Raw genomic sequence first — 25,275 nt, 5'->3', positions numbered from 1 at the left:
TGGGGGATTAGCGAGATCAACAGAAAGTGGAGCTGGAGGGGACCTGCATTGACCTGTGGTAACTGTGAGGAATAAAACCCTTCCATGGGAAAGGGAACAACAGCTTGGAACTGGGCAGGAGTAGCAGAAACAAGGTACTGCAGAGACTTCAGTCAGTTGTGTCCTTCCCAGACAGGATTGGTCAGATGTGCTTGGCTTGGGTCATACCCCCGGCTGGGAACCAGTAGGGTGTCCCAGACCAATTCCCTATGCGCTGAGCACACTGAGTTGTGGTGAAGGCCGGCAGCTGGCCGACCTGGAGGGTAGGGGCCAGCATATGCTGTCCCTATTTGCACTTCAATAGCACACTGGAGTAGGCAGGGTCACTTAGCCAGTGTGCTTTGGAAGAAACAGAATCAACAACAACAAAAAAAGGGACTGGGGCCTTCTTTATATGCCTGTGTGGAAGAAACAAAAAATATGAGAAGAGGAAACAATAAGAAAAAAAGCCCCAGCCCCAACCCTGAGAACATTGATCCAACAAAGGTAAATACAAAAGAGACTGAGGACAGCAAACATGCAATATCAGACATGGCATCAGTGGACATAAAGAAATATATTCGGAACCTCATAGATGAATTCAAAGGTGAAATATTTAACCAAGTAAAGCAAGATATAAATAGATTAATGAAAGCAATGCTAACCATCTCTTAAGAAGACACAGATGGAAAAATGAAGGAACTCAAACAAAGGAGAGAGCCATTTGATGAAGCAGTGGATTCGCAACCACCAATCCAGCTCTACAGAGAATACTGCAGGGCATTCTAGAAAGAAAGTACCAGGATTCCAGGAACAGTGGCAGAGAGGCCTCAATGAATGGAGCTGAAAGTAGAATGAAGAAGACAAGCAGACAACTGATGGCAAAAAAGAGCATAACAGAAATGAGGCAGAGAAGATTGATTATAAACTGTAATATAGATGGTCTTGATACACTAAATTTAAAAAAAAAGAATCACAGGTAGAGTAGATCAGGAGATAGAGTCCACTGAGATGCTCTATATAGGAAATATAATTAACCTGAAAAAGGATATATGAACTGAAAATCAAATATGGGCAAACAATGCCCTATGAGACAGGTAGCCAGAGAGTAATAGGGGTAACTAGACCAGTGTTTGTGGATAGGTTGGAAAGACAGGCTTTAATAGGTAAAGGAATATAATTAGAGATCAAGTATAGGAGGGAGAAGGTTTGGAACCAGTTAGATAAATAGCAGGTTGCCCCCTGCCAATTTAAAACCGAGGGTCTAGGTGAGACCCAGAATTACACAGTGCACACTGGGGAAGTGAAAGGAGAGGAATGGTCTTTAAAAAGATGGCAGAAGATATTGTTAATAGTGTATCAAGAATTAAAACCCATATTACTCGCACCATTCTGCTTAAATAGATTTTATTCTGTTCCAGTTTGTCTACTTGCATTAGATTTGAGGGCACAGACAGCTATCCCCAAAACTTCAGAATATAGCACAGTAATCATCTTTAATTTCTTATTAACTTAATTTGGAGCCGTGTATGACTTATACTAGTTTAATCATGACTGATCTTAGTTAAATCTTGTTTGTTTGATTGCGGTTTACTATTGACAGATTTTTATTCAAAACTTTTATGATTGATAGTATCAAGTCTGAGCATTTAGGCAATTACTCTGAAGATGACAAGACTCGCTATGATACCCATTCTGGCTTGATTACTACCTGTTTTTGAAATTTTATACTACACAAAAAATTGTGTTTTTATTAATACTGTTATGTACTGATACATTCAAGTATACTATGTCTGATGCTATAGCCAATTCTATTGAAGATAAAAAGAGACAACATAGTAACCATGATAAAACCCCTTGTACAGTGGTCTTATGTGTCTTTTTCATTTCATGTGTTTATAGGAATATGTTTTGTCTTGCTTTGTTTTGTTCCTCCCTCTAGTATAGAAAGGATAGAAATTCATGTTAAGACTCATGCATGCGTAGAATCAATAAACAGTTTATGAGAACTGATCTTATGACACATGATGAAATGAACAAATGCTTTGAAGAAAAAGAGACACTACAGTACCCAGTGCTGATCCAGGAGTATCATAATGTTAAAACCAGCAATACTATTATTCTTTGCTCAGAGTGATTTTAGCCTACGTGGGTTTGTTCAGTCTCAACATAAACGAAGATATGGATAACTGCGTGTATAAGTGTATAGGTTTGATAGCCATATTACTAAGTTTTTGTTGAACAGAACAAACGGCAGTCTTGCCGTTTGAAACCCCACTTTATGTGCTCCACTTTTGTATCTTGAATAACTGTTTGTAAGAGGATAATACTTAAATATAACCTAGTGATTTCTTACTGTTTATTCTTTCTTTGAAACTATGTGTTATTTCAACCCATTTTCTGTTTTGTTTAGTCTTCTTTAAATAAAATTTTAAAAAAAGAGCAAAGGGAGGGAAAGGTGGAAACTACTGTCAATTTTTTATTGTCTTATCTTGAACTCTTGCATTGTTTACACAATTTTATTAGGTTTGGCTTTGTTCTGTCTTTTGTTAGATTTTATGTTTTCAGATGGTCAGGGCAGCTATTTTGAATATTATGGGAAATATGGTAATTATGGTTTCCTATTATATTGTTTTGCAGTCTTATAATGTTTTCATTCATTGGTCTGATTTTATTTTGTTTTGTTTGATTTTATTATGTGAGATGGTATGAATGCTATTTTGAAGAAAACAAGATATTATGATAGCTATTGCTGATTTACTATCATCTTGTTTTGAAGTCCTACCGTGCTTTTGTTCTTCTGTTTTGATTGGTTCTATCTTGCTGTGTTTTATTTGATTTTATTATGTGTGACGTTATAGACAATTTTTTTTTGAGGAAAATGAGGTATTATAGCAGCCATTGTTCATTTCCTGTTACTTGGTTTTAGAGTCCTGTAATGCTTTCATTCTTTGAATTTTTTTACTATATTGTTATGTTTGATATTATTGTTTGTGAAGGTATGCTCAAGTATTTCAAAGAAAAGAGACATTATGTTAGCTACTGTTGATATCCAGTTGTTTTGTTGTGAAGTGCTGTGTTGCTTGCATTTTCCTGTTCTGATTTGCTTTGTTTCATTCTGTTTTCTTTTTTCTCTTTAAAATAAAAAAAAATCAGACCCCTGAAATTCAAAGACCCCATCCAAAAATGGACGTCTGAGAATACACAGTTCTCAGATGAAGAAATACAAATGGTAAATAAATACATGAAAAAAATGTTCATTATCATTAATCATTAGAGAAATTCAAATTAAAACCACACTGAGATTCCATCTCACTCCAGAAAGAATGGCCAGGATCAAGAAAACTACCAACAACAAATGCTGGAGAGGCTGTGGGGAAAAAGGAACTCTCTTGCACTGTTGGTGGGAGTGTAGACTGGTGCAACCATTGTGGAGGTCAGTCTGGAGATTTCTCAGAAGGCTAGGATTGGAAGTCCCATTTGATCCAGCTATTGCACTTCTAGGCATATTCCCAGAAGAATATATATATAATAGCAACACAATTTGTAATAGCCAGATCTTGAAGCAACCTAAGTGTCCATCAACTGAGGAATGAATAAAAATTTGTGGTATTTTTATACAATGGAGTACTACTGAGCTATAAAGAATGATCACATTGAGATATTTATAAATAAATGGATACAATTTGAGACCATACTCATAAGTGAAATAAATCAAACTCATGTATAAATACCATACAGCCTCCTTAGCATAAGAAGAGTACATAAAAGTTTATGGTAATCATGATCCTGCATTACATTGCTTTGAAGCCTTATAATGTTTCCATTCATTGGTTGGAATGGTTTTATCCTGGGTTGTTTGATTTTATTATCTGTGATGGTATGAACAGCTATTTTGAAGAAAACAAGACATTATAATAGCCAGTCCTGATTTAATATCATCTTACTCTGAAGTCCTACCATGCTTTGGTTCTTCTGTTTTCATTGGTTCTATCATGTTGTATCTTATTGGATTTTATTATGTGTGGTAGTATAAACAATTTTTTATGGACAATGAGATAATACAGTAGCCATTGTTTGTTTTCTGTTATTTGGTTCTGAATGCAGTGTATTACTTCATTCTCTTTAATGGTTTTACATTATTTTGTTATGTTTGATACTACTGTGTATGATGGTATACTCAACTATTTTAAGGAAAGAGACATTATGATAGCTACTGTTATATCGGGTTGTCTTGTGGTGAAATACTGTGTTGCTTAAATTGTTCTGTTCTGATCTGCTTTGTTATATTCTCTTTTGTCTTAATCTCTTAAAATAAAAAAAATTTAAAAAAGAAAGCTGCTAAGGCTGTAGGCAAAGAAAGTATAGAACATGTTCTAAGAAACAGGCATGTGTTCAGAATGCAAAGTTGGTAGTTTATTTTTAAATGTAATTTATTGGTGTCTTATCATTTTAATGGAATTTACCTTTAATCTTTTGTAGTATTTTATACTCATGTCCGATTTGTCAGTAATTTCTTATAGCACCTTATTTTTGTGTCACTTGTATAAAACATCACACCTATTTTTCATAGAAATATTCCCTTTCACATTTTACCACTGTAAGTAATACTTCATTGTATTATATCACCACAGAGAGCATACATATGACACAAACAGTTTTTAACAAAAATAATGTGAGATCTTGGTTTGCATGCAACTAGTGAGTTTAGAAAAATGTGGACATGCAGGAGGTCAGATTCTAACCTACAGCATTTGTGGACATCGGTGTGCTCTGCAGAATGGATAGGGTGAGGCACTGGGAAAGCTATGGGGACTATAAGACAGTGCAATACAGAATTTCCTTAAAAGAGGTCTGCTCAAGTCTTTGAAAAAGCACCAACGAGGGAACAAGTTGCTTCCCCTGTACAGGGAGTAACACCTACACAGTCAAGTTTTCCTGGGCCCAAAATTAATGTAAATTTGTGAAGTGATTATCTGAGTTTGGGTGGCTATCACAAAGTGCCTTAGACTGTATGACTTAAGAACAACAGTAATTTCTTTCTCACATTCTGAACTGAAAGTCTAAGATCAGGGTGCCAACACTTGTTGGTTCTGGTGAGCAAGGGGCTTTATATAGTTTGTGAACTCTTGACATCTTTCCTGTCCTTTTATGATAAAAAGAGAGTAAAAGAGCTCTCTGAGTCTTATTTTACTAAAAGCAATAATCCCATTTACGAGAGCACCAAGATCCTTTTGATTACAGTCTGTAACTCAGAAGGGGGTTCTCACCAGATCGCTGTTGTAACAGCCCCAGTTTTTCATTCTCCACCCAGGCTCATTGCAATATAGCAATGTACAGTGACGCATTTCTGAGGCCAATGCATGCTCACACTGCATCATTCCCGGTGAGACTCTACAACACTCATAAAGATTCATATTTTTGCCATGGTCAGAGGTCCTCACTGCAAGGCCAGGATAACACTTCCCTGGCTACCTTTCAGTCTGTCCATCATTTTCTGCTTATTGAGAATGCATAAGCACCTTTTCTGTCTGATCAATTTAAAAAAAAACAGATTCTAATTTCCAAAAAAAAAAAAAAAATGCTCAATTAGCAAGAAGTGGAAAGAAATGCAATAGATAAAATCTAGTTCTCTGGGCTCAACCAAGCAATCATTCATGGAGACAGACCTGCCTTTCTTATGACCAGTATAGCTTTCTGTCCTTCAGGTTCTTCCCCTAAAACAGTCACAGCTGCTTGACCAGCTACATGTAATTTGACATCAAACCAGCTGATTGAATTCCAGATCCTTAGATCGTTAAAAACATTAGCCCTTTTTATTGTTGAATTGTCTAACCCTGTATCTCTTGGGTCTCTATTCTTCCCATAAACAAACAATGCCTCGAGTTTTCTAGTGTAGTCTTGATTTTTTTAAATGTTGTATCCTTGAGCCTCAGCATCTCTGCTATAACTTGTTACTAACTGACACACCTTGCCATTTCGTTGATGCTCTAGGTATGGCCCACCTCTCCCTGCTCCAGCAGACAACTATCTCTTGGAGAATGTGGACACTGCTTCTGATTACCTGCCAATTACCGGTTATATTCAAGTCCTCTAGCTCTCACCTGCCTGCACCTTCTCTTTCTACATTCCTTACTACTTGCATAGAGTGTGATAGTAGATCTTCTTGGAGTTATCTTCTCGCATTCTGGTCACTTCAATGTCAGTCTGCCCACTGTCACTTTAAATATGTATTTTTGGAAGAAAAGAAATCAGTACTGAATTTTCAAATGTAATTCTTCAGTTCAACACAATATCTAGAACTTCAGTACAAAGAAGCCATTAGTAAATTTAGTAATCCTGATTTATAATCTCCAGTTTTTTGGAAAATACTTTACATAAACATATTTTATACCCACATATTAATATTTTTGCGTTATAGGCTCTTTAGAGGCAAGCATGCCCTCAATGAAAGCAGTTGTCCAGAGAGAGGCACCAAATTAAAGTTAATCAGATTAGAGATTGACTTCTGCAGCTGTATTTTATACTATAATTTCTCAATTTACTAGCCAGTTCATTCCTTTCACAAATATTTATTGAAAACCTGCTGTGTTCTAGATAATCTTCCAAGGATTACTCTATCAAAGTAAATAGAACAGATTCTTTTATAGGTATTATGTTGCAATGGGGAGCTAGACAATAGCTAAATGTAAATATATAAATGTCATGTGGGGAGAGGCATTACAAAGAAAAAAAGGGCGAAAATTAACAGAGAAATAGAAAGAGTGTTATTTTTATGAAGTAACCCCTGTACATTTGCCTCTTTTGAAGAATAAGAATACAGCTATCTCCATTTAGTTTTTGCATTTATTTCATTTGTATTTTTGAAAAGTGTAGGACGTACAAAGACTTGTTAGACCCTTAAGACGCAGCATTTACAAATGGTAAGAAAAAGTGTATCTGACTTTTAAAAAATTATCTATTTTTCTCCTTTAGATATTAAATATGTGAAAAACAAAGCAAAATAAATGAATTTCAGTGAATGTGGTATATTAGCACTATATTAGCAAATTGGTTTTCTTTTTAACAATCTTTAACACTGGAGCCCTTTAACAGATGTGATCATCTGTAATCCCAGTCTAGATGACATTAGCAAGGCATTTACTCATCATTTCCCCCTAAACAAACTGCATGGCCCTGATGCTTAGCCAATCTGCGTCTTGGAAAACATTTGGTGACAACCACTAGTAGAAGGAGAGGATGCAGGGAAGGAAGCAGGGCGGGTCCTGGAGGCACAGGGTGTGCTAACCTGGAGCAGGCACTAGGACCGCCCAGACGCCGGTAACAGCCACGCTTCAGCGCCAGGCTGAGGGACTGAGCCGCCGGTGCTGTTACACAAGAGAGCAGCAGACAGCGCTCAGCCCTTTCCCCCACGCCGGTGGACTACAAGGTAATTGCTTGCCGTTTATCACTCAGGTTTTGTGCCATTAGCGTGTCATTTATTTGATCCTCAACTATGCTGTCCAGCACTTATTGGGTTACTGTTATTTTATGCTAATTTCCACAGTTGATGGAAGCAACAGTGCCGTAGAGAAATGGGCTAGATATTTCCAGAGGCTGCAATCCGGAGGCATTTGGAGGTGCAGGTGGGTCACAGATCTCTAATGCGCTGGGTGGGTGAGTTGTATCCCTTGACCTTCTGCCTCTCTGGAAGAGCTGCTGTAAGGTACCATCTGTGTATTTCATTCATGAAGGGGAACAACTAACCGATGACACAAACCACCAGTTATGGGCCGGAAACTCTACTTTGGAGTGGATGTGTTTCCTCTTCTAGCCTGTGGGGTTTGCAAGAGAACCTGGGTTTGCAGAGTTTGGGTGGGAAAGATTTTGCTCAGGGCTGCAGACAGATTGCTTGGTTTCTGCTTTCTGTTTGCAAAGCTCAAAAACAGTCCTTTCTAATCACTGCTGTGCTGCAATGTAGGAGTCTTTTTAATGCTTTATTTTATTTATGCAGTTCAAATACTCTTATCATAAATGTGCCCTGCCAGAAAGCTGTTAAGCTATTCTTTACCTCCCAGAGTAAAGCCACTGGAGAGAAACCTGGTTTGTTTTCTCTTGACCCCACCATACTGAATACTACCATTAGTAGACTGCACACAGAAACGTATTTTAAAAATGGCAATCTAAGATTCTATTCTCTGTTTGACAATACTTGTGCTTTTGATTGTGGATAAGAGAGTAGTTTGCTACTAGAAAACTCAAATGAGTAATTTTAGGAAGAAAAGTGGAATTTTTATTTAAGTGTTTTACGAATCAATTGAAGAGGCTTTTGTCAGGGCCTTGGTGGCAATTTCAGGTATTGAAAGCTTTTTGAGAACTTTATGATACTATCAAATTGTTAGGCATGATTATTATCTCATTAGTTATATTTATGTATATCATCCTAAGTGTAATAGGTAAGTGTATTCATAGATGAATAAAATATTGTGTCCTATTAATGGTCAATTCATGGATAATTTTAAGATAAATGGTGCTATAAAGATTTATCTCAGGAGGGTTGGGGATTTAGCTCAGCAGGCACAGGTGCCTGCATGGCAAGCACAACATCGTGAGTTCGATCCCAAGTACCAAAAAGAAAAAAAAAAGATTTATCTCTGGAAACAAAATAACACCCAAATGCAAGAAAACATGAATACTGAAACATGACACATGACTTTAATGAAAGCATTTATTAAAGAACTTTTAAAGTTCTTTTTGTAGTGCAAAAATTTATGTATTTAAATAGCCCATAACTGATATACTGAAATGTGCTAAATGAGATTTCAAAATGTTTAAGAATGAAACTTCTGAAAATGTAGCCGTAGTTCTCAAGAAAACTGGGACAGTCTATATAGGAGTAAGGAAAAAAGGGCTAAGTTTATTTTATTATTCTATATATTTTGATGTTTTAAATATTCTTCTCTATTATTTGCTATATAATGTACCTCCTAAATTGCTTTAAATTGAACTGAAATTACAAATAGTTATAATCATCAATTTGCTGGATTTTTAAAATGAAAATATGTAAAAATAAAAATCCCAACATGTTAATATTGATATATAATATTCCTTAGGCAGAGAAAATCCTTTTTGAAGATAATGCCTAGATTCTGGAGGAAGTTAAAGAAATCAACTTTCATTATTTTGTGAAGCAAAAGTAATTTTAAACTTATTTGGATTTTAGTATAACTGTATACTATGTGTCTAATTTTTGTGTGAAGTTTCTCCCTCTGTCTTTCAAAGTTTTTTTTATATTCTAAATCAGAAAAGATGACTCGGTTCTTAAAATTATAACTTTATGGTTTTGAATAATACTTTTCCAACACTAACAGCCTTAAGCTTCAGTTTTACGCCATAGTTATCATTATATGTGTCTCATCCTAAATAGTTGTGAGACAGCTGCTTCGTTTTTAAACCTAGAGTCATCGGGTTCAAAGATGATATGGAAAAATATCCCAAGAACTTAAATGTTATTCTTAACTTGACACTCTTCTCAAAATACGAATTTTATCTTAAATCGCAGACTTAAAATGAAGCCCTGTGTGCAGGCCTCATGCCTGAAGACAGTGGTTACAAAGCTTAACACAAGTCTGTAACTGCTAGTAAATAAGAGAGGCTTAAGCCAAAGAGTGAAAAACACAGGCTAAAATTAATCTGATGGAGTGTTAAATGAGTGATTATCTGGTGATTTGGATGACCAGGCCTATCCCCTGAGACCTAGGAAAGATTTGCTGCCTGAGATGTGGGGAAATTTCAATATTATCTAGATTTACTGGACAGTGGCAGGGTAGACTTTCCTAAAAGATGAATTGTAGTACTTACTTTATTCAAAAAATTTCAGTAAATGTAAACTTTTTCCATCAATTTCACTGACAATAATGACACAACATTTTCTCTGCTAAAAAATAGAAAATTTTCTCCCTAAAAGACAGAATTTAGGTATCTTTCAAATTTATATTGCTAAACCACCCAAAGTAAAGAGAGACTGGAGCATCGGATACATTGTTCTGCTATTGTGATTTACTTTTATTTCTATCCTTTAAGCATACATGATTTGCATACAAATGATCTCATAGAAGCCACAGAAAAATGCACAAGTCAGCTGCGGCCACCTTTCAATGGGGGATCTGGCAGAGACACACTGGTGTTGAGTGAATAAAGAAATCAATGTAAAGAAATGACAAATTGTCCCGCTTGTTGTGTCTTAAAAGATAATCACACCCTTCACATAAATTTTTAAGAAGTGGTTGGTCACATACATAAGCCACAATAAACAGAAGTTTCTTGAAACTTGAGATTTTCTTTTGAAATTCCATTATAACTTCCCCTTATTAAATATGAGGTTTAAATGGAAGAAAATCAGAGATATCAGTGGTAGGCCAGCTCCATTTCATTTTATAGTTGGGTGAAACAGGAAGGATAAAGCTACATATTTTGTTGCAGATTAGCAAAAAAAGTTATTATTTACATAGCTTAGGGAAGAAATTTTTCTTGAAAAGGTCTTGTCATTCCCATAATTATTATTCATAGAAAGGTTGTAGGAATAGCAAAAAGTTTTTAGGTGAATGAGTATTCTTTGAGCATAAAAGACCAATTAACAGTGAAAAATGAATGCTGCAGTTGTTGATAAGCAGGTTAAGCAATAAACTCTAATCCTAACTATATCTTGTAACCTAATTCTTTTTTTTTTTTTTTTTTTTTCTTTTTGTCTTTTTCCTTTTTATTGGTACTGGGGATTGAACTCACGACTGCCTGCTTGCAAGGCAGGCACTTATGCTGCTGAGCTAAATCCCCAGCCCCCTCATATCCTAATTCTAACCCATACACAAACCCAAAACCTAACCCAAACTCTCACTGGAGCACAAGCCAAAACAAATCCATTATCATTACTGCTTCAAACAATTATATCTGCTGAGAACTTGGACATCATGATATACTCTTATTCCCTTCTTTTTAAATCATTAATAAGAAGAAAGTTAAATTTGTTAATAGATGTTTAAGTGCAATAGGCTTTGCTAGTCCCCAAAATGTAATGAGGCTTGGAATTAGTGTAAAAATTTATGGGTGGAGCATTATCATCTTTGAATTATCTTTCTTTAAGAGATATTTGTTGAGCCCTTGCTGGATCCTGGGTATGAGTGTAAGAACAATAAGCAAGCTATGTGCCACTTTGTGTGCTGTCTGTTCTTTCCTAGAATATTAGCAAAAATCAGGAAACTAGCATTAACCAAAACATTTTTGATAAAATTATGTTATTCTATATCTTGCTATAAAGCAAATAAACCAGCAAGTATCTGATAAGTTTTAACTTGAAAGTGAAGACACCACTACAGAATGGTAGAAACATAGAATATAAATAGTGCATGCTGGGTGTGGTGGTGCACATCAGTAATCCCCACGAGGAGCCTAAGGCAGAAGTATGGCAAGTTCGAGCCACCTCCGCCCCTCCACCCCGGCCCCAAAAGCAGATTTAGATTTACAAGTCCTACCTAGTATAATTTTACACCCAGCAATCTCAGGTAATTTACTGTTGAGTTCCCTTCGTGAAATTTTACAGATTTTGTTAAGAGAAAATTGAGAACATAAATTGACTGCCATGACAATACACTGTAGGAGAAAATTTAATTTCTATTGTGACTTACAAAGTGTTTAAATTTTATGAAGTCATGTCTTTTGTTACATGGTCCAATAAACAAGAACTTACACACCTTTCTTGAAATTCTTTTAGTGATTCTATTATACATTTGGGGGAGAAAATACAATTCCCACACAGACAGCAGAAGATAGAATATTATTCTAGGGTCTTAAAAATACCAGTGCTCCATTCCAAGCTCTGCTAAGCACAGATGTGCTAGATTTTGCTTCTCCTCCAAACCGCCAGCCCAGTAATTGATAGGAAGTAATTGTGGGGCTATTTTCCCACAGTAGGTTGGACACATGTTTCTTGGTAGGACTGTGCTTAGCTGGCTCTGCTCATCAGACAACATGAGAAGTTCAGTTGAGATAAATCGGGCACTTCCTAGTGCACAACAAAATTCAAGCTCAAATTGGTGAAGCAAGTCCATTGATGAGGAAAGTAGTTGACTGATACTTGGAGCAATTCACATCTAACACTCTTGAGATTTTGTCATCTTGTTAGGATGCAGCCATAAAATACATATCTTCACACAACCACCTGCATCCTCTTAATCAGCTGCTATAGTTTAATTTTTAAATGGAAAATGTTATGGGGTGACTTTTAATTACTTTTTTCCTACTGCTTTTAACAATATTGCTAGATACCGTGACAAAAATTATCTAACAGTGTTAAGCTCTAGTCATTTTACAGGAAAATATTAATCTTGGATACTATGAGCTAGATGTAGTTTGTTTACTTTATTAGACAAAATTCAAAATAGAAAACTAATTGTTTTTAAATTTGAAAAAAGCTCATGTGGTAAAGAGGGATAGTTGGAGGGGGCAGTCCTTGATGGATCTATATTTAATTCCACTGACCTCTTGATCTTGTAGAAGATAATGAAACGTCTCAGAGAGGCAGCCACAAAAAAATTAGTGAGTATTAATTAAAATCTATCCTGTGCAAGCCCATGAAAGAGCAAAAGCCTTTGCTGAGGAGGGAAAAAATCTCAAAACATAGTGGGAGTCAGATCAGGAAGGAATATTTAATTCATTGGACATTGAACCTCAACTACTTAAACTCAACCTACAGCCCAGGCACACTGTCTATGTGTTCTCAGGAATGTCATTTGATCTGTTTGACTTTCTTCAGTACTATGTATGACAGTTAATTTTTATGATAATCAATATGAGGTAGTATTTTTTCATTTTCTTTGATCACTTAACTACCATTCAACTAATATACTTGAAATAACTCTAGAAATCTGGAAGGAAAAATGAGTTTAAGAAATGTACTCTTTTGTGAATAATACAATACTGAAAATAGATACCAATGTTGAGAGTTAAAAGGTTCAATAAAAGTTGTAATACCAAGCAAGTACAATCCTAAAATGAAAATAGATAAGACAAAGAGATAAAATCCTCAGTTATTCAACAACTTTTTGTTGCTTTTTGGAGGCAAAGTCACACTACACAGTTGAGCCTGGCCTTGAACTCACTATGGAGCCCAGGTTGGCCTTGAACTCACAACATTCCTCCTGCCTCAGCATCCCGAGTACCGATTACAGGTGTGTACCACTGTGCACAGCTCTATATACATCAACTTTTTTTTCTTTTCTTCTTTTTGTTCCCGGGGATCGAGCCCATGACTTTGTGCTTGCCAACCAGAAGCTTACCACGCTGAGCTAAATCCCTAGCCCCTATACATCAACTTTTAAAGCTAATCTTCATTGGCGTGTATTTCTTTCCCCCTACATTTTAACTTGTATTCAATTGATAACTATTTGAAATACCAAAAATAAATTTACAACTGTTCTGCAGTCATATTATAACAATGATTGTTTACACTGTTAAAAATTCTTTTTGTCTTTTCATTTACCATTAGCATCATAAAACAATAAAGACAGCATCATAAAATATTCATGTATTTGTTCATACAAACATTTTTGACCAAGATAAAGTCATAATGCAACTGTCGGTTAACATCAGAACCACTGCACAGTTGCCAAAATACTCTGAAAAGCCCAAATTTAATTTCTGAATATATTTTTAGAGATGACATATATATGAAAATATGGTGAAATTTTTCTAAAGTCAGCAGTTGGAGATCAAAATCAAAATAGATGATAACAGTAATACTGATTAAGAAGAACATACAGATTTTTATAAGCCCTCCAAATTCAAAAGACAGCATACATAAGAGCACGAAAGGAGCCCCAGTAAACTCAGTGTGATGTGGCTGCTACATAATGAGCATGTTAACCTGCATTGAAAGAAGCAAATAGTCTAGACCATGGGAATTAATAATACATACTCCACTCAGGAAGGGATGATCTATGGATCTGCTTAGTTCTGAGCTCTGCACATTAGAAGCACTCTAGATTTACTAGAAATCAAAGATAACACAAAATTTCTTTTCACAGGATGAACATGGTATTTTTGAAAAGGAAAAAGATAGTAGGTAAAAGTGACAGTGCTTTGCTTTTGACCTTTCTTCAACAACTGGAATGATTTTGACATGAGACTTGTATTTAAGACACAAAGAGAGGGGACCATTTCTGGACTAGTGATGAAAACTTAAGGGCGACAGCTCAGTGGACCACATTGGGAATGGTGAGTCCTGTGGCACAGTGGTGTGCCCAAGACCGTGTGATATGGGAAGAACAGGTTCCTGGAATCAGATAAATGTACTCTATATCTGCCCCTTATGACCACTTACCTCGATGGTCAGTACTTATTTATGTGGAAAATAAGAAGAATATCTTACAGGAACATCAACTTGTTATACAGTATGTAAAAACACTTAAAATATAATAGATGAACAAAATGTTTCCTTTTTTCTTCTTTCTGTCCCAGGCAGTGTTTAATCTTTGAGTGGAGTGTCTATGTTTTAAGGAAAATGTACTAAGTTTTCAAGCTTCCAGAAGGTGGTTAGCTAAATAGGTTTTAGTACATCTTCCAACATTGAAATTCCACACAAAAATACAACTCTGGAATTTTTAGGTACTGTGTATGTTCTCAAAAAGATAATGTGTTTAGTCTATGCAGTGTGTTTTTGAGATACTAGTTTATAAGCAATTTAAATAATTTCTTTAAATGTAACTTATAAAAATAAAGTCAACTTCTTACATACTCAAACAGTGGAAAAGGGCTCCAGTACTGAAACTTACTTACATTGTTGGTGGGAGGCCATAAGGATCCTGAAGTCACAGTAAAGTGATTTTAAATCATTTTGCATTACATAAAACAGTCTTTATTTTCATAAGCTAAATTGAACAGGTTTGAAATTTACGATTTTTTATGTTGAGGAATAACAATTAGAAATACTCTAGGCCTACTCTTTCCCCACGTGACTCAACAGCCTGCTTATATTTTAAAGTAAAAACTCAAATACCAAGAATCTTAATTTTGCAAAGCATCACAGAAGATCTTCCTATTTAAATTAAGATGCTTTTGCCATTCAACAGATGACAACAGTATTAAAAAATGATGGTTCACTCAAGCCAACTTTTAATACATCTCATTGAAATATCACATCGTTGCTTTTTCTAAGATTTGCATGAGAACTTATGTTTTCCAGTAGGATTTTTCACACTGCCTAAAATAGAAATCTAGCCAGTTACTATTGAATGTATGTATTATATTGACCGCATCCTGCTTTCTATTTTTCACATATAGACAGCAAAGTTGTTTTTCAAACTGGTTCACATATGCACACCCATGCACACACAAAAAATGTCCTGTCAGGAATCTGTGTCAAATTTTTATTGTATAAAAGATTAAAAGTAAACACACAAAGGTCATTTACACATATGTCGAAAGACATATAGATTCTATTCTACTGTAAGAACACTTGATGTATTTTTTTGACTTTTTTTTTTTTATCGGTACTGGGAATCGAACTCATGACTGCCCGCTTGCAAGGCAGGTGCTTGTGCCGCTGAGCTAAACCCCAGCCCCACTGGATATATTTTTGTATAATATACAAACTCTTGTACCTTCAAATTGTAAATCAGCGTTGTTCATTTTACAGAAATTTTCCTTATTTGCTAAGAATACTTTCAACTGCTCAGCTTCTTTCTCATCAGTTTTAAAATGCATGTATTTAGCATAGTATCTCCAATGTGGTCTTGGATTTTTTTCTACTAGCAAGTACACAGCAGAATAAAGAATAGTTACAAATTCATGTGGATTTTTATTGCCTTATTGTCATATCAAAAAAGTTTTATTTAAATAAGCAGGGTTTCTAAAACATAGATAAGACATAGCAAAATTAGTTACCAGATGGACATAACAGTATGGAGTGGGCTATGTATAATATAGAAAATCAAAACATGAGTCTTTTTAAGACAAAGTTAAGGTAAGTCTCTTACAACATGGAAAGTTAGTGAAAGCTTACTTTGATTTCAAATTTAAGTTTATACATATGTATTTTTTAGTAGATAAATAAGGGAAGGTACATAAGGTCCATTCCTTAATTTTCAAGAGCTTTAGTTCTGTTAATGGACTGCCTTGACGTAAGGTAATATGCATAAAAATAAATTCTATATAAAGTATTTTTAAGCCATAAAGCTGAATATGTGTAAAACCTTGTACTATACAAAGATATTTGTGTATTGTTTTAAAGTAATTTGGATTTGTCTTTTTCAGATATAAATATATTACTAAAATTAATTTTTTCTCTTTGATATAGTCTAGAAGAATCAACTGTATTTAAGAATAGGATGACCTATAAGAGCTTTAATTAAAATTGTTTGTAGTTACATATCTTGTGGCACTTAAAAGTGAGAAAATATGCACTGTTTGCTACTACTGCTCAAAATGTTGATGCCCTTTAATTTTGTATAACAGTTGTCTCATGTGGGATATAAAACCACCTTCACAGCTGGTCAGATGAAGTAGGTGTTACTACTTCACACTACAGCTCCCTAAGCTTATAACTACAATTTCTACACAAAATACATATGCCAAGTTCAAAGAATTCTGTAACGTCCTGAAAAGTAAGTAAAAACAAGAAAATTAATTAGAAGGTCAGAAGCAGAGTAATGACTGAGCAGTGAGTTCCTGGGTATATTTATTGTTTCACATATATCCAACTTAGGGCTCTAGAACAGTCTAGAGCTTAGAGCTTTGAATAGGAGCATACTAAAAAATACTCCAGGAAAGTCAGCTTCCTCTGTCTAGAGCATGAATGTGTATATGCACGTGTGTGTGTGTGTGTGTGTGTGTGTGTGTGTGTGTCTATGTGTATTTGTCCAGAAATCTGAGGACTTATTTCCAATGTAAGTAAGAGATAGGATAGCAACCTTACTCTCAAGTTGGTGGGGCTACCCTCCTCAGCTAGCATGGTAGCTGCAGATTATGACAGGTGGAACTCAGGGTACCTGAAAATTAAGAATGCTGTGTGGAACAAAAAACAACATAAAACAAGGCTTTAGAATTGGAGGCAAAATAGATATTTTTCATGAATATAAAGTACATTCCAAGTACTAGATTTCTTTTAAAATAAATGCTGAGTAAAGTTCTTCAGGCAGAAGGGAAATGATAACAAAGCAAAGTGTAGAAAGCTGGAAATTAAGAAAAGTTAGCAATTCAGAAAAAGCACTAGAAATCTTAAAATTCTGAGTATGTGCTCTAAGCTATTTTTCACCTTGTATTTTCATTGTAACATATGATTATTGTAAACAAAATTCATATTATTATGTGATGGAATTTGGTGCATGCTAATATAATGCCTGTAAGAAATACTTCATTAAAGGGAACATCTATGGGGACCTATATTTTGTTAACTTTCAAGTTATTATTTAAATAAGTGAAACACAAACTGTTACTATGAAGAGTTCCTGGAGATTTTAAAGGAATGTATGGTGCCTAGAATAAAGAGTTTAACTATTTATCTGTAGAAATTCTGGTTGGAGAGAATAGAGAAAAAAGGAGAGAAATGAAATTTTAAGGGTTAAATATCAAGAGTTTTGTGAATCAAGACCTTAAGTAAAATATTGAGTATTGTATACTTATAAGCAAGGTGGATACAGGAAACCACATCCTAAATGCTTTAGAGTTAGACTGTGATACAATAATGATAAGAGAAATATGTGTGACTTTAAAAGCATGATGGAATTAAAATACTAGAAAATGACAACACAGGGTAATCAAAAAATTATCTGATTTATGTCATTGTAAAATACATTGAGGATTGGGTAATGGTGTTCACTGAGTTCAGGTATTGTTACACCAAACACAAATGTTATAAATTTCATAGAAACAAAACACAATTTTAACAACCATAGACAAATAGCAAATGAATGAAAATAAGACAACAATAAAAACCCAATAAACAGGACTAGAATCATGCCTGCTGTCCATTGAGGGGTGCATGCTGGGCCTGTGAAATACCTAGCAATACAGTGGGGTCCCAGATAGGGCATACATGATAGACAGGTGGGAATTGTGGCCTAGAAAAAAAAGCCTGAAGCAGCAGTAACAATACCAGCCCAGGGTTGGTTCACATCAGGTACAGAACCTGCCAACTAGCCCTGTAGAAGGAACTCCGGTTACTGGTTCCTACCTTACACTGCGCTACCAGTGGCTGTGGGACTGTCAGTCACACAGTAGGACCCTGACTAAGGTGCATATGATGCACAGGTGAGACTAATGAGCTTGAGAAGACTACAATTCAAACGAACAGGCATATCACATTTAGATAAATTAAGCAAATCAGCATTTTGCTTAGGGGTAAAGAAACATGAAATAGAACCAGAAAGAAACAAGATGAAAATGCAAAATGCAATCTCAAGGCCCAATTCCACTCAGAACAAGTATGACAGACACTGACATAGAAGAGAACCAGAAAATAATGAAATGAAAATACAAAATGCAAGCTCAAGCCACAACCCCACCCAGAACAAGTAAAAGAGACATTGATATAGAAGGTATTGGAAGGTACACATCTGAAATTTCCGAACAGATAGCAAAATAGCATTCTATTTCTTTCATATATTGTTCTTTCAAAGTGTCCATCATTTTCTATGCTCCTCTATTTTTCTAAAACTTTTCTAGCTCTGCTATCAAAAAGATAAGCAGGAAATTAAAAATATCATTGAAAGCTGGAAAAAATCACTTGAATGAAACTGAAGATTGACTGTCACACCTTGAAGATAGGATTGTGGCTAGTGATCATTTCAAAAGGAAAGATCTCTTAAGAGTAACAAGGCACCATGAAATAATAATTCAACAGCTCCAAGACAATGCAAAGAAAAACAATAGAAGACTGATAAGTGTCAGTGAAAACATAGGAGTAAACACAAATGAAATGAAAAAACAAACTGTTTGTAGAAGTAATAGCAGAAAATTTCCCAAACAGGGGATCAGAATATCACATTTAGATAAGGGAGGCATATAGAATTCCAAACAGCCATAACTAAAATAAATGTACTTCAAGACATATAATAATCGGGATTCCAGAAATTCAGCACAATAGCCCATTAAAAGGAGCACAGGAGAAATCCATCATGTCAATGAGCATCATGCTACAAATGAATTGTTGTTTTGAATTTTTAAAATAATTTTTCAAGAGATATCTGAAAGACATAATGACATCAAAGGTTGAAGTTTCTTTTGGAACTTGCCTCCTATAATCACTCTTCAATTTACGACCTTTGCAGTACTTGCTTAGGAAGGGTTATACTAACTTACAGAGGACTTTCTGCCCCTCTTTATTATCAAATACTAATTTTTTTAAAAAAAGTAATATCATTTAATATTTTGTTATAGCTATATGTTATTTTCTAGAAATAACATTTTCTGACTAGAGAATACTATATTTAATAAAATGCATTTCTAAGATACTCCATTCAAAATGTTCTTTGTTTGATAAAGTCAAAACAGAGACCACAAAATCAAATCTTTATTTTTACCTCTGTATTTCCATTGATTTGGGAATACTTTGGTGTTTGGTCTTTATTTTGATCCAAAGATGTAATCCGGATTTATAACTCCATTTTAAAGAGATTTTTTAAAGTAGACAAGTTTCCCAAAGTTGAAAACCAGGTGTATAAATGACACTGCTTATTCCAACAGATGTATAGTCCTCTGCTAACTACTTCTTATTATCAAGTCTTCCTCCAAAGGGCAAGTTCAAAAGCTTTTCATTATATTATATTTTATGTGAGCACTTTATTCACTTTTTAAAATTTATTATCTACAAACTTTGCTTTCACTGTCGCTACATCTTACTGCCCGTGAGAATTAAGAATCTTGGGTTAGAACAAAACACATTATAATTTTGCTATTAAAATAATGGCAATATTTATTTTTTAAAGTTAATTTAGTAATAAAGATTTTAGGAACAAGTTAATGTCATTAAACAGGAATAGGTATAATGCATAGACATCTCATAAAATTAAAGGAAATATGATATAGCCATAGTCTTAGGAGGCAAATTTTAAAGCAGATGGCATAATTGCGATGTTACAGGGTTGCAAAATAATGTTAAAAGTTATAATTACCCAGTAACATACATTCATTTTGAATCTCTGAGTACCTAACAGCATAATCTAAAATCTAAAGCAAGGCAATATGGACAAGCCCACAACCAAAGTAACGATTTGACCAAAATTTTTTCATGCACTGAGGAAATTTTAACATGGACATTGAAAATTTGAACAATGCAATTCACAGCTTCAATCTAATGAATATATATAACTTGCTACCAATAAGCATTTTCCCTCTGTTTACTTCAGTGTCTTGTGTAAAAATCAGCTATGATCCTATACTGAAAACTTTAAAAAATTTTCCCTCCTAACCATGTTGCCATAACAACCAAATAAATGGTTAAACTGGTTGTGGAACAAATTTTCTATTTTGCAGTATATTTGTGATTCTGATTCTGATCCCAAATTTCTACTAGGTCTACCTTGGTAACTATCATGCTTTGTGAGTAAAGTCTTATTTTCAAGATTAAAATTAACCCTTGATGGGATTTTAGTTGACATGTACAATAGTCTTTCTTTCATCTTACTTTATTATTAATTTGAATTGATACAATAATTTACATATTTATGGAATAAAGTATGGTAATTAGCAGCATGTATACAACATACAATGATAAATCCAGTAGTTAGCACTTTCATAACTTTAAACATTTACATTTCTTCATGTTTAGAAGCTTTGACTCTATCTCCTCTAAATCTTTATAAAATATGCAATAAATTGTTGGAGAAAATAGTTGTATGAAATTACTATAGAGTGAAAGAAATTAATCTTATTCTTATTTTGTTAATACAGAAAAATTTTAATCACTGTATCAAATAAATACCAGTCAAATCCATCATGAATGCAACCCCCCAAGTGATTTATCTGGTATCATAAATTTTGTAGGTGTTACAGTTGTATCTATGTTGTTTCCATTATTATCTTACTTTTCAGTTCTTTTTATAATTTACTTTTTATTAGAACATGTTTGCGATATGTAATGATTACATTTATGCTGAGAGTTTGTACATGCATATAGCACATTTTAATTCTTATTTTTTTATCCCGTCTTTCCATCTTTCCCTGGTTCCTTCAAATCTTTTGCTTCCCGTTTACAAAAGCTCTATCTCTATTTTTAAAATTCCCTTCCCTCCTACCTACTCCTTCCATCCTTTATTCCCCTTCCTAGTTGAAAAAAATCTCTCTACTTATCCTTCTCTTTAATCTTTATTTAAAACTGTGTTAAGAATGAGTTTAGAATATAGAACATCCTGTTAACCTTAACAGATCATTCTAATAATTTTCCTGTAGAAAATGTTATTTAAATTTTTTCATTTTTCTACACTAGAACTAGATGAAATTTCCATTTCAGATGTTTAGTAATATTGCTGCCAGCCTAAAAAGGGTGGGTGTCTTAATATCTGAGCATTGTATATACTCTTGATACAAAGAACAAATCTATTTTATGCCTTGACAAGAAGAGAACACTAAAAATCTACACATAAATCTTGTATCTTTGCATGTGTATATCAGAAATTATCTATCTAAGTACAAGTGGTTGAATTAAAGAGCAGTTGTCTTTGGCAAAATAATTATTTAAATGGTGCTTTTTTAATTTAGAAGGGATGATAATATAGAGATTTGGCACATTCCAGGTCTGTTCAAGTTCTTGTCAGAATGTTCACTTTACTTTCTTTCAATGATATTCTACTTCCATTAGGGCAATCTAACTTTTCAGTTTTAGAACATTTAAATTGAAGTTCAGAAGAGACTTTTGAAGCCTTGAGTAACATCCCCAATTCCATAGATTATGAACTTGAAATTCCAAGTAGTCAAGAGTAGACTAGATGTTATACCAGAGGTTAAGATATACCTGATCAGAAAGAAAAGCAATGCCTTATGACTTATGACTGTCAGTTTGGTGGCTATTGTATCAGCAGATAGTTTTGGTGAAATCTAATTTCAAAAGAAAAAATCAACTCTCAGTTAGGTATAAAATAGGCAAGAATAAAAGCCTCTTTAACTCAATTAATAAAGGATGTTAATAAGATGTAATAACCGATTCAGAAAGTATTTATGAAATTATATTTTAGCAATTTTTAATTTTAAAAACAAAAAAAGATACAGAATTTCAAAACAAAATAATAGGAGATTAACACTGGTTAATATATTGCATATTGTTATCTTCAAAGTAATTGTTCAGACTACAAAATACAGGTATAAAAATCATCAATCAAACAATGAAAGCACAAACCATTCTTTTTGATGAACTAACAGAGATTAGTAGTTATCTATCTTGTGTGTGTGTATATATATGAATACATCTATCTATCTATCTATCTATCTATCTATCTATATATATATATGAATATATATAATCCCTTCCATTCTCTCTTTTTTCCTTTCCCCATCCTAGTTGTTATTTCCTTTTGGGCAGTTTCTGTCGTTTTCATTTTCACAATTTATTGCTTAGATTTCAAAGGGAAAAGCATAATCAACCTTTGTAGTTATCTCTTAAAGATTATTTGCATTTCCATGAGTCAAAAGCATAAATTAACAAGTAAGTTCATTCAGTCTGGGATTTTTAATCAATAGTAAACAATAAGATGAACTAAATGTTTTCCCTTAAACAATTGGAACTGGCTTTGTGTGTTATTGATACTACTTTCGTCTCATCTTGCATCTTATCCCATGGCTTAGGTCAAGGGTCAAACAACAAAGACTGTGTGTCCAATTTAGCTCATCACCATAGTCTTAAGAGAACAAGTTTAATATGTTCATTTCCATATGAGTATCTAGAGCAATAAGTAATCATACTGTTGTTCTTGACTTTGCCAATACAGAGCTGTATAGATTTTTTAGCCACAACATTCACTTCTGTTTGAAAATTTCTACAAGGAATTTTGGATTAGGCCTTAATCTCTCTTCCTGATCTACCCTAAGGCTAGGAAGTCAATCTCAAAATATTCTCTCCATTGGATTTCATCTGTAGTGCCTATAAAAATAAGCAAAATCTTCATTCTAGGTAGCAAATTAGCAATTAGGTAGAGATACCTAATTTGCTAAGTTCCTCAACCTACCAGAAAGTTACCTCTTTATGAGTTCTTTAGCTTTGGAATCAGGAACTATACCATCAGTTATACATAGATTCCTTAATTGAGAATCCTTATACTTGATTAAATAAAACTTTCTCAAATACAAAATTCCAGGTGGCTATATAGATTTATGCAGCTTGTCTTGGTTGAAAATGGAAATAAATTTTTACTGATCCTATATAAATAATCTATTACCATGGAAAGTAATGAAACTCAAGATTTTGCCTCCAAATTCTGAATGGGTCAATGAAATGTGTTTTTAGATGATTTAATTTCAATTTACAAATCTATAAAATCAAATATAAAGTAAAGCAAAAACAAAAATGAACAAACAAAAAACCTGGTAGGAGAACAATTAATTGTAGTTTATAGAGAGAGATAAAGGGTTTCCTTACCTAATCATATGAAAGCATAGTAAAACAGTACCAACATATTCCAGCCAAATAACCACAAGAACTTTTTTCATGAATTCATTTAATTCTGGTGAATTCTTATTGCTCTGAATCTAGGGTCAGCAATCTATTTTAATATAAGACATTTGCTAGTGGACAAAAGCCCAAGAAATGATTTGTTCCACTAATAGAGTCTGAAAGTGTCCCAAACCATATGAGTTTAGAAATCTATCCCCTAAAGTCTATTCTTTAGCAAATATGTAATACTGTAGACTTGGTTTTATAAGACTCTAGGACTGTTCTTGTTGAAGATACCAATTCCATTTTCTATCTCAAAAGAGAGACTTCTTCAGATGAGCACTAAGAGGCAAAGTTTTATGAAACTCAGTGGCCTTGGTTCATCATTCTGATAACTGCTAACATCAGAGTAGGTTATGTTTCTCTGATAGATTGTCATAATGATTTGACCAGTGTCTTCCTCAAAGTTGTGAGCAGATCATGGAAGGCATTGAAAAATCTCTAAAGCCTTCATAAAAATCACACAATTTATGAAATATTTATATAAATACTTAAGCTTAAAAAAGAGCATCAAACATGTCTCCTGACTTTACAATTTTTCTTGTTCAGCTTTTGATAATATCAAACAGATTAATAAGTGTGATGCTATTAAATCATGAAACTAGTTATTTGTAGCATCTTTCTTTTTATAAGATAAAAGAGTAAATGTTTATAATTTCTCAAGTGCTCACTAGAAAATTTTAAAAATAATTTTATGAGTGTATTTTAGGGGCTATAGGAAATGGTCTGTAAAACAACTTAAATATTTTCAAACCATAATCTTTAAGAAAATATAAAGTATAATTTTATAAACACATTTATATGAGAATACAAATGCATTTGTAAGATAACCAGTAATTATGATTTATTCAGCAAAATATACAAAAATTATAAGTATATATATATAATTTAATAAAGATTAGGATAAAATTTCTGAGTTAGATTAGATCACAAAAATTGGCTAATATTTATCAGCCATAAATCTTTGGAGCTATTTAGTTTTGCTATACAAAAAGTATTTGTGCATCTAATGGACAAAATTCTATAAATCAACACATAATTTTACTATGTGGGAAATTTAATAATAAGGAATGAAACAAACTACATATAGGCTTACACCTACCTACATTGACCAATAAAGAGACAGTAGATAAATGTACCAACTTAAATATATGTTTAAAATAATTCAGTTTTAATATCATAAAGAGTTAGTTGCTCAGTCATATCCTTCATTTTTCATATCATCCATAGCTACGCTTGCTGAGAGGCTACCATTTCTATCATCACAGAAATTCCTGTAGAATAAAAATCTTTGGGTGTCTGTGACCCCTGAATGATGTAAAAGAGATGTACTTATTATCTTTTACCTTATTTGCAAGTATTGGATACATTCTCTGATAGTTTTGTGATAGAATTTATAACCATTTAAAAGTTAAATTATAGAAAATGTCTGCTGTATAAAAAGACAACACATCATGATTATGACAGACTGGTAATTTTATGAATAAGTCAAGGATATGTGGTGTTTTTTGGTAGCTTTATATTCTAAAGAAAAAATATTTTATAGCAATACATTCTTATTCAAGTGTATGGCATTACTAAATATA

At 33.8% G+C, this 25,275-nt stretch overlaps 1 protein-coding gene across 1 annotated transcript in view; it reads left to right on the top strand.

The window, feature by feature from the left end:
• The first annotated feature begins 7,295 nt into the window (after positions 1-7,295).
• Rab27b (RAB27B, member RAS oncogene family) overlaps positions 7,296-25,275 on the top strand; it is a 148,547-nt gene continuing 130,567 nt past the window's right edge. Inside the window, exons 1-2 of the mRNA XM_013157209.3 lie at positions 7,296-7,447; positions 7,565-7,643. The gene's annotated coding sequence lies outside the window, so the exon portion shown is untranslated. The remainder of the gene's footprint in view (positions 7,448-7,564; positions 7,644-25,275) is intronic.

The sequence above is a fragment of the Cavia porcellus genome, unplaced genomic scaffold (assembly GCF_034190915.1).
Source record: "Cavia porcellus strain 051 isolate PalLab524CR breed Dunkin Hartley unplaced genomic scaffold, mCavPor4.1 scaffold_20, whole genome shotgun sequence".
NCBI classification, from domain to species: domain Eukaryota; kingdom Metazoa; phylum Chordata; class Mammalia; order Rodentia; family Caviidae; genus Cavia; species Cavia porcellus.
Note: the sequence above shows the minus strand (reverse complement) of the source record. Positions and strands in the feature narration are given on the sequence as shown.